Source organism: Capra hircus, unplaced genomic scaffold (genome assembly GCF_001704415.2).
Source record: "Capra hircus breed San Clemente unplaced genomic scaffold, ASM170441v1, whole genome shotgun sequence".
NCBI classification, from domain to species: Eukaryota; Metazoa; Chordata; class Mammalia; order Artiodactyla; family Bovidae; genus Capra; species Capra hircus.
Genome location: NW_017190096.1, coordinates 276 through 14,551, shown reverse-complemented (window position 1 = coordinate 14,551; position 14,276 = coordinate 276). Strand labels below are relative to the sequence as shown.

At 46.2% G+C, this 14,276-nt stretch overlaps 1 pseudogene; it reads right to left on the bottom strand.

Moving 5' to 3' along the window:
• Positions 1 to 1,025: 1,025 nt before the first annotated feature.
• On the bottom strand, positions 1,026 to 9,206 carry LOC108634800 (annotated as a pseudogene).
• Between the last annotated feature and the right edge of the window lie 5,070 nt (positions 9,207 to 14,276).

Genomic DNA, 14,276 nt, shown 5'->3' with positions numbered 1-14,276 from the left:
GCTTATCATGATGGACACTAGAGGATGGTTCATAATCCGCTTTAAGTCATGGGGCCATTCAAGTCACATGCCAGGCCAAGAATATCCAGGATCATCTGCCCTAGTCTGGGTGGAAGAAAGATACTGAAACAGGCATGTGCAAAGATACTTACCTGGCCACCACTGATGCCCCCAAGCCCTTCCATACCATCAGACATGCTCATGGCTCTGGGTTCCTTGAGGTGGTGCATATCTGAGGTGGTCTGCATTCCCCAAGCAGGGGCTGTTTCTGACTGCTACTGTCCTCCTCCTGACCTATAAGCTGGGTAGTGGCCTGTCACTGCTTAAAAGGTCAGGAATTGCAGTCCTTGTGAAAAACCGTGTCTGAAAGCAAGGGGGCAGTCTGTGTGTGTATGCGTGTGTGTGTGACTCCCACGGTTCAGCTGTTTCCTGGGATCATCCACATTTACAACAATAACTGTCAGCAGAAGCTGCTCTGATGTACTGTCTCTGGTCATTCCTGACCTAGAGGCCTTAGGTGCTGTTCCTTCTCAGATGCAGGCCTGCAAGAGACAACCAAAGTCATGGCTACAACACTTACAGGTGTGTCCTTGCACAGACTCTACTCTGCTCTGCCTTTGGAGCCTATCAATTGCCCAGGACTACACTTCCTTCAGGGGCCTCCAGGACACATGTGCCCTTGCCCCTATGCCCTCTCCTCCTCTTGCTCCTGCCCCTCCTCATCCTTAGAAGTGGGCCCAAAGGAAGAGTAGAAAGGATACAGCTATGGCACAGAAGCCAGGGATGCCCTAGATGATGATGCTTCTCCGAGTCATGTAACTGTTTGTCTTCTCATGGTTCTTGCGTGTGAAACATACTTAGCCCCTACAGTTTTTCTCATGCTCAGAGCTCAGTTCCAGCTATAGGCCAGCCAGTGTCTGCAGCACATCTAGCACTGGCCACTCACTCAGACCTCAGGGCCTTTCTTGGTCATGCCCCTTCACCCTCTTCTCCTCCAGCTCCTGGGAGGACCCCTCTTCATGCTCCTAATCCGCCACAACATCCACCTCTTCCATAATGTCCTCGGCCAGCAGCTGGAACTCCCACCCAATCCCCTCCACTTTACTATCCACCAGGGCCTCAGCATTGTCCACCACCTCAACCCTGAAGCAGGTGGCCTCTTTACCTGGCATGCCAACTGGTACTGCAGCATCCCAACTTCACACAGAATCACAATTTCAGGACACATGGCCCTGTCTCTTGAGCACCCCGGCTCACAACTAAGATGGTCTAGAGTCCCAGGATGCTCCCGCCTTCCTCTGGCCACCTCTGATACTCTTTTTTGGCCCTGACTGTGACCCCAAGCTGGGGCAGATGTGAAGGGACTGAACATAATAGACAGCAAGTAGTACACAGTTGCAGCCCAGCATGTAGCAAACCTATGGGGCCCACTAGCCCTTTAGGGGTGGAGAGTGAGGGGGATGGTCGAGAGACAGGGAGCGGTGTGTAGGGGTGGCCTGAGGCTGAAACAAAGTGGTGCCGCACATCCCAAGACAAGGTGCATGAGCCCTGGGATATCAACCTAACCCTTGGGATCCCTAGGCTGTAAGCCATGCTCTGTGTGCTGGGCCAAATCTAGACCAATGGCAGAGAGAGCAGTGGGGGGCACCCTTGTGGACACACCTCTAGACCAGTGGGCATCTTTCAGGGTTCCTGGGCTCCAGCGCCCCCATGTGTCCTGGCTCTGCTACATGGAATTTTCGGGTTTTGCATCTGGGGCTATCCCAGGCGCTGTCACTGAATTGGCCTCTGGAAATTTGATCCACGTGTTCCCGCTCCACAATCCAAGCACACTCTTGTGTCGCATGTTACCTTCAATCCCTGGGAGCTCTCCCTGAGCACTGAAAGAATACACAGGGGTGCAAAGTGACTGGATGGTTTCCTCCATGCAACAAACAGCCTGTTACTGTCCATATGGTAGGGGAGTGGGGACAAACCAGCATTTTATATCTGCATTTTCTAGTTTTCAACAACAACAAACACACAAGCACACAAAGAAACAGGAGAAGGTGTCTGATCACATATAAGGAAATAAGTAGTCAAAGCAAAGCTCAGAAAGCCTAGAAGCTGGACTTAACAGAGACTTTACAACAGGTAAAAACGATAGGTAGATAACGATACAAGAAACAATGTGTCTAATTTTTTTTTAATTGCCAAGAATATTTCACTAGAGAATCAAGACACACAGATTATTTAAGACAAAACCAGTGGGGATGAAGAGTGGAGCGGCTGACTTCAAACTGTCTCTTTAAGTCATTAATAGAACAATCACACCAAAAAATCAGCAAGGAAATAGAAGACTGAAATTTTACAAATAAGAAAGTCGTAAGTATTTACAGAAAACATGACCTGATAATTGAATAGAGAGAGACAGCTATTATTTCACTCAAAACTTAATGAAACACAAGCAATGTGTATGACACAGAAATCAAAAGGATTTCTGTCTCACAAGTCATATTCCAAACATTGAGATCATAGTGGGCAACTATCAGGTAGTTCTGTAAGTATTCATCTCAGATTTATAACTTACACTTTAAAAGACCTAGCCTATGTCTTAATTTTCTCCTATAAGCCAAAAAAAAAAAAAGGAAAAATAAAAAAGAAAAAGAAAGAAGAAAGAAAAACAAAACAAAACAAAAAAAACTTTTTTGGAGATAGAGGTTTTGCCTTATTTAATTGCATCATCTATAGCAGTTGTTTCTCAGACTTGGATCTGAGACCTTACTGAGACCCCAATATAAACTTACTAAATATTTTCTTTTGATGAGTGAGAATACTAATGAAAATCACTATCATATGCTACTATTCTTATTACAGCAAAAGTCATTTTGCAAAAATATTTAAAAAGCAAAATTGGAGGGAGTCCTCTGATGGTCCAATGATTAGTACTCGGGGCATTCACAGGAGTGTTCTGGGTTCAATGCCTGACTGGGGATCTAAGATCGCACATCCTGCAGTGTCATCAAAATTTAAAGAAAAAAAAAAAAAGGAAAATGAATAATCTAGCTCTGTGAAGTATACATGATAAAATATGAAGATATATTTTCATTTTAGTACACAACACTGAAAATGTCAGCCTGCAGCATAATCCCTGAAAACCTAGCATAGAGCCTTGAATACACCTGGACTTTAAAAAAGGACAGAAGGATGAGCTGTAGTATTTATCCAAATGTATAAGAGAATATTTATTGCATATTATATTTAAAGTCAGAAAAGAAACAACCAGTCTTCCCACAGAACACATATAACATCAGTCAGCCAGAATCCTATCATCTTAAACATAGGCGGATCATAACAAATTTTAATGCCAGAAGGATGAGAATCATAACTGGCTAGAACAGGTCAAATGCATTTTTTGCATCATTGAAATACTGATATTAATGGTTCCTAAATTCAAGAACATTATAAATGTAAGTGTAATTTTTACCTGATAGTCTCAAAGACCAACCAAAATAATATCTGAAGTATTTATCCAAATCTATAAAAGAAAACCCACAGTATATTATATTTAAAATGCAAACAAAGAATAGTTTTTGATGTTAAGCCATACTTAACATGATACAAGAAATACAATTCACTCAGTGTGCGAAAAGTATCTGCTAAGAATTAGGGGGAAACTACAGATGAGGGTGTGTGTGTATGTGTGTGTGTCTTGTGTGCATGTGCAGGTATGTGTGTATGATGTGGGTGTGTGCACATGCCTTGGAGACAGCTAGCTATAGATAGTTACAGTATATTAAGCAAAAACTAAATTTAGGCAGTACAGTTTGGGTCAAATTTTCTAGTTAATATATTAAAGTATACAGTAATTTTATTTCAACAAAAGGCTTTTAAAATTACAAAAGCATAGTTCTTTGTCACATAAATTACTTTTGTTCACAAATCGCTCCGGGAATTTTTAGTTATTTTAAACAAATGAAAATAAGTCATCTACACAAATATGCCCACCTAGTTACAAATCTTATGGCAGAAAGTCAAGAGGAACTAAAAAGACTATTGATGAAAGTGAAAGAGGAGAGTGAAAAAGTTGGCTTAAAGCTCAACATTCAGAAAACGAAGATCATGGCATCCAGCCCCATCATTTCCGGGGAAATAGACGGGGAAATAGCCAAAATAGTGTCAGAATTAACTTTTCTGGGCTCCAAAATCACCAGCAGATGGTGATTGCAGCCATGAAATTAAAAGACTCTTACTCCTTGGAAGAAAAGTTATGACCAACCTAGACAGCATATTGAAAAGCTGAGACAACAAAGCTTTGCCAACAAAGGTCCATTTAGTCAAGGCTATGGTTTTTCCAGTGGTCATGTATGGATGTGAGAGTTGGACTGTGAAGAAAGCTGAGCGCTGAAAAATTCATGCGTTTGAACTGTGGTGTTGGAGAAGACTCTTGAAAGCCTCTTGGACTGCAAGGAGATCCAACCAGTCCGTTCTGAATGAGATCAGCCCTGGGATTTCTTTGGAAGGAATGATGCTGAAGCTGAAACTCCAGTACTTTGGCCACCTCATGAGAAGAGTTGACTCATTGGAAAAGACTCTGATGCTGGGAGGGATTGGGATTAGGAGGAGAAGGGGACGACTGAGGAGGAGAAGGGGACGACCGAGGATGAGATGGCTGGATGGCATCACTGACTCGATGGATGTGAGTCTGAGTGAACTCCGGGAGATGGTGATGAACAGGGAGGCCTGGCATGCTGCGATTCATGGGGTTGCAAAGAGTCGTACACGACTGAGCGACTGAACTGAACTGAACTGAACTTAGACCAAACCATGATAAAAAATGAATAAATAAATAAAAGGTCAAGTGTTATAACAAATGAGAGCTTTCTCATGGTGACATATATTAATTTTCTCCATGAAAATGAGAGGACTCTTAATCTCTCAGCAATATATATATTCTCTTTCAGCTACATTTATGTGTTTACGCCCTTACTGTTACAGCAAGTAAAAATCAACCAAAGTGAAGCTGTTAATCCAAGATCACAAATGTTATTATCACGAAAAGCTATCTGCTACTGGGACTATTTAAGTAATCCACTAACTTGAGAAAAAAAAATTCAGTCTTAGACTTCATGACTGCAAGCTCTACCTTTGAACATCAAAGTGACTCATTTCAAATTGCACCCTAAAGGCTGATTAGCAACCTCTCACTCTGAATATTCATCAAATCGTGGCCCTCCTCTCCCTCATGTAGGTTGATCATTAACAAATTTTGCTTGAGAACATTTTCATGCTTATTCTAATTTTCTTAAAGTCATGTTTCAAGATAAAGCATCAAATGTTTAAAAACAATTATATATAATTTTCAAGAGGCCACCTGATTCTGTCACTAGAAAATACTGACTTAAGCTTTAGCCAGTATAAGATGATTCTTCTTGATTTAAATGACAAAGGCTGTTAAATGAATAAAGAGAAAGAAACAGGTAGTTAATATAAATCCTCTACATTACTAAATTTTTTCTAAGGACTAACTAACATCAAAGTGATAGCCACTGCAGCCATGATTAAAAGGTGCGTGCTCCTTGACCATTAAGGTACGACCTAAATCAAATCCCTGATGATTATGCAGTGCAAGTGAGAAATAAATTTAAGTAACTAGATCTGATAGATGCAGTGCATGATGAAATATGGAGTTTTGTGACATTGTACAAGAGACAGTAATCAAGACCATCCCCATGAAAAAGAAATGGGAAAAGGCAAAACTGCTGTCTGAGGAGGCCTGACAAAACGGCAGAAAGAAGGAAATTAAAAAACAAAGGGGAAACGGACAGATATTAACACCTGAATTCAGAGTTCCAAAGAATAGCAACGAGAGAAAAGAAAGACTCCCTCAGGGATGAGTGCAAAGAAATGGAAGAAAACAATAGAATGGAAAAGACTAGAGATCTATTCAATAAAATTAGAGATACCAAGGGAACATTTCATGCAAAGATGTGAACCATAAAGGATAGAAATCATATGGACCTAAGAGAAGCAGATGTTAAGAGGAGGCAAGAATACACAGAACTGTACAAAAAAAGATCTTCATGACCCCCAGGTAATCACGATAGAATGTTGACTCACCAAGAGGCAGACATCCTGGAATGAGATGGGTCTTAGGAAGCATCACTACAAACAAAGCTAGTGGAGGTGATGGAATTCCCATTAAGCTATTTCAAATCCTAAAAGATGATGCTATGAAAGTGCTGCACTCAATATGCCAGAAAAGTTGGAAAGCTCAGCAGTGGCCAGGGAACTGGAAAAGGTCAGTTTTCATTCCAATCCCAAAGGAAAGGCAATGGCAGAAATTCTCAAACTACCGTACAATTGCATTCATCTCACACACTAGCAAAGTAATGCTTAAAATTCTGCAAGCCAGGCTTCAGTAATACATCAACCATGACTTCCAGATGTTCACACTAGTTTTCAAAAGCCAGAGAAACCAGAGATCAAGTTGCCAACATCTGAAGGATCATCAAAAAAGTTCCAGAAAAAAAAAAAAATCTATCTCTGCTTTATTGACTATGGCAAAGCCTTTGACTGTGTGGATCACAATCGGTTCAGTTCAGTCACCCAGTTATGTCCAACTCTTTGTGACCCCATGAATCACAGCACCCCAGGCCTCCCTGTTCATCACCATCTCCTGGAGTTCACTCAGACTAAACGTCCATCGAGTCAGTGATGCCATCCAGCCATCTCATCCTCTGTCATTCCCTTTCCTCCCTGCTCCCAATCCTCCCCAGCATCAGAGTCTTTTCCAATGAGCCAACTCTTTGCATGAGGTGGCCAAAGTACTGGAGTTTCAGCTTTAACATCATTCTTTCCAAAGAAATCCCAGGGCTGATCTCCTTCAGAATAGACTGGTTGGATCTCCTTGCAGTCCAAGGGACTCTGAAGAGTCTTCTCCAACACCACAGTTCAAACACATCAATTCTTCGGTGCTCAGCTTTCTTCACAATCCAACTCTTGCATCCACACATGACCACTGGAAAAACCATAGCCTTTACTAAATGGACCTTTCTTAGCAAAGTAATGTCTCTGCTTTTGTATGTGCTATCTCGGTTGGTCATAATTTTTCTTCCAAGGAGTAAGCGTCTTTTAATTTCATGGCTACAGTCACCATCTGCAGTGATTTTGGAGCCCAGAAAATCACAATAAACTGTGGAAAATTAAGAAAGAGATGGGATTACCAGACCACTTGACCTGCCTCTTGAGAAATCTGTATGCAGATCAGGAAGCAACAGTTAGAACAGGAAATTGAACAATAGACTGGTTCCAAACAGGAAAAGTAGTACATCAAGCCTGTCTATTGTCAACAGGCACATTAAACTTCTATGCAGTTTATATCGTGAGAAATACTGGGCTGGATGAAGCACAAGCTGGAATCAAGGTTGATGGGATAAATGTCAATAACCTTAGATATGCAGATGACACCACCCTTATGGCAGAAAGTGAAGAAAAATTAAAGATCCTCTTGATGAAAGTGAATGAGGAGAGTGAAAATGTTGGCTTAAAGCTCAACATTCAGAAAACTAAGATCATGGCATCCTATCCCATCACTTCATGGCAAATAGATGGGGAAACAGTGGAAACAGAGGCTATTCATAACCTCTGTATGTCACCCAGATATGTAAGATCCTTGCTCTTATATACCACTTGGAAACATCCCTTGTTCCTCCCTCAAACCTGGGTATTGGGAACAGCTCAGCCAGTCCACGAACCAGGCAGACCTGTCAAAATCCAGGCTACTGTCTGGGCCAGGTACAGTCTTTATCTTGGTTGCTTATCATGATGGAAACTTGAGGGTGGTACATAGTCTGTTTTAGGTCAAGGAGCCATGCAGGCCACATGTAGGGCAAAGAAGAGCCAGTAGTATCAGCCCTAGGCTGGGGTGGAAGAAGGACACTGGAACAGGCATCTGCAAGGATGCTGGGCACTTCCCCTTGCCCGGCCAACACTGATGTCCTCAGGCCCTGTGATATCATCAGACACTCTCATGGCTCTGGGTTGCTTGTGGTGTTTTGCATCTAAGGTGGTCTGCATTCCCCAAGGAGGGGATGTTTCTTACCTCTACTGTTCTACTCCAGACCTTTTGTATGCTGTGTATGCATGTCACGGCTTACATGGTCAGATTTGCAGTCTTTGGGCCAAACCGTGTCTGAAAGCAAAGTGGTTGATGTGTGCGTCTGTGTACATGTGTGTGTCTGTGTGTGTGTGTTTGTGTGTGTGACACCCATGTCTCAGCTATTTCTGGGATCATCCACATTTAAAACAATAACTGTCTGCTGAGGCTGCTCTGATGTACTGTCTCTGGTCATTCTTGACTTAGAGGCCTCGGAGCTGCTCCTCCTCTGATGCAGGCCTGAAGGAGACACTCAAAGTCATGGCTGTGACACTTACAGGTGTAGCCTTGCCCAGACTCTACTCTGATGTGCCTTTGCAGCCTGACAATTGTCCAGGACTACATTTCCTTCAGGGACCTCCAGGGCATTTCCTGTGCCCTCACCCCACCCCTCCTCCTGCTCCTGCCCCTCCTCCTCCTCCTCCTGAGCAGGGGACTCCAAAGAGCAGCAGAAAGGATACAGTCTTGGCTCGGAATACAGTGATGCCCCGGATGATGGTGCTCCTCTGAGCCAAGTGAAGCTTCTCCTCTGATGGTTCTTGCACTTGAACTGAACATAGGCCCTGTGGTTTTCCTCTTACTCAGAGCTCATTTCAACCTGCAGGGCCTCCAGTGCTTGCAGGGCATTTAGCTCCAGATGCTTACTTGGGCCTCTGGGTCTTTCTGGGCCCTGCTCCTCCACCATCTTCTCCTCAGGCTCCTGGGAGGGCCACTGTTTCTGCTCCTCATCCACCACAACCTCCATCTCCTTCATGATGTCTTCTGCCAGCAGCTGGAACTCCTGCTCGATCCCTGCAACGTCTCCGTCCACCAGGGCCTCGCCATCCTCCACTGCCTCCATCCTGAAGAAGGTGGCCTCTATGCCTGGCATGACAACCAGTGGCTGCAAAGTTCCAGCTGCACACAGCATCAGCACGGCAGGCCGCGGGGCCCCTGCTCCCTGAGCACCCGGGCTCACAACTAAGAAGGCCAGGGTCCCGGGACTCCTGCCTTCCTCTGACCGCCTCTTATGCTCCTCTTGGCCCTTGCCATGACCCCGAGCTGGGGCATATGTGAAAGGATTTGACATAATAGCACAGCAACTGGTGCTTAATGGCACCCCAGGCTGCAGTAAACCTGTGGGACCACTAGCTCTTTGGGGTTGGGTAGTGAGGGAGATGGTCGGGAGGTGGGGGCTGTTGTGTTTGGGGTCACCAGAGGCTGAAGGAAGGGGTGCCAGACAGCCCAAGACAGGGTGAACGGGCCCTGGGAGATATAAGCTGAACAGGCGAGGCCCTAAACTGTGAGCCACGCACATGCTGCAGGCCCAAATCTAGACCAATGGCCAAGAGGGTAGTGGGCAGCACTCATGGAAATGACCCTAGACCAGAGGGCATCTTACCAGGTTCCTGGGCTCCAGCACCCCCAAGTAGCCAGATTCTGCTCCAGGTAGATAACGGGTTTTGCATCTGCAGCTACCTCAGGTTCTGTCATTGACCTGGCTCTGGAAATTACTGCAACATTTTCCTGCTCCAGAATCCAAACAGTACACTTCTGTGTCCCCCAGAACTGTCAATAACTGTGATCTCTCCCTGAGTATCCAAAGGATATGCAGGGGCACCAAGTGGCTGGATAATTTTCTCCATTGGACAGAGAGCCTGTTGCTGTCCAGATACTAGGGGAGTAGGGAAAATACCCACTGTTTGCTACAGTTGACCTCCACTGTTCAGGAACACTAGAACCATAGGTTACAGAGCTTGCTCAGAGTCTGTTTATCTCTACTTCTGGCATAGCACTGTTTTGGGCAATATTTCCGTATGTGTACCCGGGGGTGGTGTCTGTGTGTCTCCGTATGTCTAAGTGGAGTTTTTGGCATCTGCCACTTTCTGGACACCAGCATTCAGAATATACATTTTTCCTTGACATAAAGTCAGGTCCTTCTCCTTAGTGAGTTGCACCAATGGGACATCAGACTGTTTTGGTGCACACATTCAGAGAGTGCTTTCTCAGACTTGAAAGGCAACAGTTGCTGGTTACTGCTGAACTACAGAAGGGGACTGGCGACCCTCCCTCACTCTCTGGACAGATGTGAATGGTCCACAGGCCTGAGGCGGCTTGGCTACAGTTTTCACAGAGGGAGAAATGGAGCATGCTCTGCTGGCATGAGGAAACTCCCTGAACCTTGTTCGAATACCTGCCAGGGAGATGCTAAGGACAGCTCCGGGTTAAGTTCCATGACTCATCGGTGTTGGAGACATGCACGTCTGCCATTTACTTTATCGAGGCCCTTTCAAAGTGGTTCTGTTCTTCATGTGAGAACACATCCCTGCCTGCCCATTTGTCCAAGCCTATGTGGCCAACAGCAGTAAGAGGATCAGCTTAGCTATCTATCCTATAGTCCTAATACCCGATATGTGCGCTCTGCAAAGAGTATAAAGAGTGATGATTCAATCTGGGAGACACTGCAGGTAGCAGGTACTTATGCTGCAGTGCTGGTCCATCTCTACAATGTCACAAAAAAGGCAAGGGGTTCTCATGGTCATGACAATGCCAGTGAAAAAATGCCCGACACTCTAGAAGGATGGAAAGGCCCTTGTAGCTGGATGTTTAAGTGGCTGTAGGGTCCCCCAGAGAAGTTTCTGTGTCTGGATTACAGCCTTTTCTGTGTTTTGGCTCCTCTGCACTCTCACTGATTGTCCACAGGCGCTTTCACCTTTCCCTCCTTTCTGCCAGGCAAACTGGGTGAACCACTGTGATTCCACTTAGGCTTGCTTGCTCAGTGTGATGAGGATCAACTCCCTGGCTTCATTGCTTCTGCTGGCCATACCTTTCTACATACCTTTCCCTATGACATTCATGTTTTCATTATCCAAGTTCCATCACCTGGCTAGATCAGTCCGACATTTCATACTCACAAGCCTACTAGAAGTGGCTTATGTGCCTACTCACATACATGTACATGTATACACTAAAATCCTTGAGGAAACTTGCACATATGCCGATTTACAAGCTTTCTTCTCCAACATCAATTTTGGTAAGCACCTGACCTTCTTTGTCCTGGTATTTTCTTTCACTTGCTCATCGATCATGTCAGGTTGCACTTCTAACTCTGTGACTTATCCTCAAAGGTTACAAAATGTTAGCATTTGATCGTGACAGGGACCGAGCTGCAGAGCAGTGGGCAGGGTTGGAAGTGCTCCCGCTGGACTGCTGAGTGACATGTGCCTGCCTTCTGCATTCTCCCATCACCTTGGACAGCTTCACAGTACCAGTCACGTTGGCCTGATCCATTGTCTGTGCATTCCTTCAGGGCACCAGGAAACAAGGACCTCTGGGCTCAGTTAACTTGGAGAACTGCTTTCTCGGTATGTACCTATCGAGGTCATTCCTTGTCAATGTTGTGCCACTGTTGCTAGCGCAGCACCCCTTAGGGCCCACAACATTCTGAGTGAGGCCCCTGTTCTCCCTATCAATGTAGCTTTCTGTATGCACCTGTCTACCTGTGTCCCAAAGTGCTGTCTCCCTGTAGCAGGAAAATGACAGAGATCCCCGAGCCTCCAAAAGCCCCCAGAGACTGTGACAGGCCTGGGTCTGATACAGTGTTGTGAAGAACCTGCATATGGATACATGCTCTCTTCCAATACTAGGTATGGAACCCGAAGCCATAGAGGTAAGGTGGCATTCCTACATGTCGTCCCTTCTGTTTAACACTACCCAGACACACGAAGTCCCCAAATAGATCATGCCCTGAGAAATCTGCCCTTTCTGGGGCCATAGCTCATGCCTCCCTTGGGCAGAAAGCAGCTTTTCTATGTCAAATGTACCAAGAGGCCTTGAATCACCCAGGCCTCACTGACTTGCTAAATTCCAAGATTCTCTTTCAGTTGCTCTCTTTAGGCCCAGGTAGGACTCCCTATAGTCAGGCATCCCTGCCTGCCTACACAGCTCACGTGCCAAGGAAGTCAGTTCCCAGTTGGGCCCAGGGACATCCAAGACGGTCCCCTGGAAGGCAGTGTCCTTCTCAGTGTCATCTGGTGCAGATCCCCTATGACAAAATCAGAGATTCTGCTCCAGTGAGACTGCAAGAATCCTCTCTCATGTGCAGATGCACAACTTTGCCCCTCTGGACCCACAGCCAGGGGAAAGACTCCAGAGGAAGGAAGGAATACACGTCAGGACTTTCAGCACGGGCCATGGGGCATCTTTGGCAGGAAAGCTATTGCCTAGCCCCTGGACCCTGAAAACCAGCAGGCTCTGAGCTGCCCCCAGGGCCTTTCCTGTCTCCTACTCACCCAAGGTCTCTTGGGACATGAAATTACACCACCATCCTTGCTTCTTCCCTGTTCCTTCCCTCACAGGGACACCCGGCAGACACCTGTGTTTTCCCTGCCTTTCTGCACTGCCAGGGAAGCTGGAAGTGCCTGGCGACATGCCAAACTCACACTCTATCTCTCCTAGCATGCCTGTGGTTTTGCATGCACAGCCTACCTTAGCACGTCTTGCATTTTGTGTCACATTGTGCCAGTGTGGGCCACCACCAAGACAGTGTGCTGGCTGATGCGCTGATCCTGAGTAACATAGGCCCAGGAACTTCCTGGGTCTCCTTACATGTGGAATAAATCTCCAGTGCAGCAGGCTATCTGTGCCTCTTTCTCCTTCGGGTCTCTGCTCTTCTCTGCAAGACCTTAGACTCCTCACTATCCTGGGTCCTTCCAAAGCCACGTTCAGCATTTCCACAGGCCAGCCCATGTCCCCACAGACCTAGGGCTCTGCAGGTAGTGGCTTTGAAGTCCCACCCCACCTGATTTGCCCTGGCTGAATCCTCAGACCATGCACTCCCTCCTCCTGGTCCAAACACACACAACAACGTGGGAGAAATGCTGAGCAAGTTATGTGTTTAGTCTAATTGAAGATTTCTTGAGCCATGGTCCAGAGTTATCACTGGCCATCCTCTCATTCCCATCATGGACATGGTCACTGAAGGATTAGGCAACCAACCATCCTCAGACAGAGGACGCCTCGTGCCTCTTCTGGTTGCTCGGCACCTCCTCTCCTGTCGCCTTCATCTCTGCTTCTGCCCTGGGCCAGACACACACACACACCCACATAAACACAGGCATCCCAAGCAAACATGTGTATACACACATGCTCAAAATGGAGACACAAACGCAAACAGGGAACGCAGGTGTTTCAGGAGCTGAAGACATGTCCAGCAATGTCAGAGATGGCATCAGTTGGCATCAAGTCCTGCCCTTGTGGCTCTATGTCCACCTCCTCCCCGAGTTCTTCTGTATTTTCCTAAGGAAGATTGAAGCCATTTCCAGTGCATGTGTGGTGGTAGTGAAACACTGAGTGGTGGATGTGGAAATTCACAGAATATCCCAAAGTCAGCACTCAGGCACACTGGGACCCCAGAGAGGACGCCCTTTCAATGATAGGACTTCCCAGGGTAAGGAGCAGGAGTGAAAGGCCCAGGGAATCTCAAACTCAGTGAGCACCAGTAGGCTGGGGGAGGGCAGGACCCACGGAAGGATGATTCTGACAAAGATACTTAATTCACCCTGCCTCTAGTAGTATCACTTAGGATTCTTGCACTGCATCCACAGCTGATTTGAGGGAGACTTGCTTCACTTATGGATACACCAAGTCCCCAAGACCCCAGTCTCAGCAGGTCACCGGTTACATGCATGACGCAAATTCAGGCTCTGCAGCCAGCTTGCATGAGACTGAGCTTCATCTTTTGGGAAAGGACAGTGCCCCAGCTATTACACGGCTGTCCCTTCAGGGCCCACCTCTAGACCCCCTCACCACATGTGTTTCTGTCAGTTACCTCTCATGAAAGAACCTTCCTCCCTGGGGTAGTACTTCAGGGGATCATCCCACATGTCCTCACCAATGATCTACTGGCAACAAGAGCAAAGTCAGCCCAGGGCTGACGGGGCCCTGAGCCCTCCTGTGAGCAGCCAAGACCTCCAACATCAATCACCAACTGTGTGCAGTCCCAAAGCAACCCCACCTCAGCAGTGCTGTTCGATTCTGGGCAGTTGTGGCCTGACAACCAGCTGAGAAAGTTAAGGCTCCTGGTGTCCAGCCTGCTGCTGGGTGCTCCCAGTTCAAGTCCTAAATCCAGTGGACTGGAGTGGAACAACGTGCCCTATAC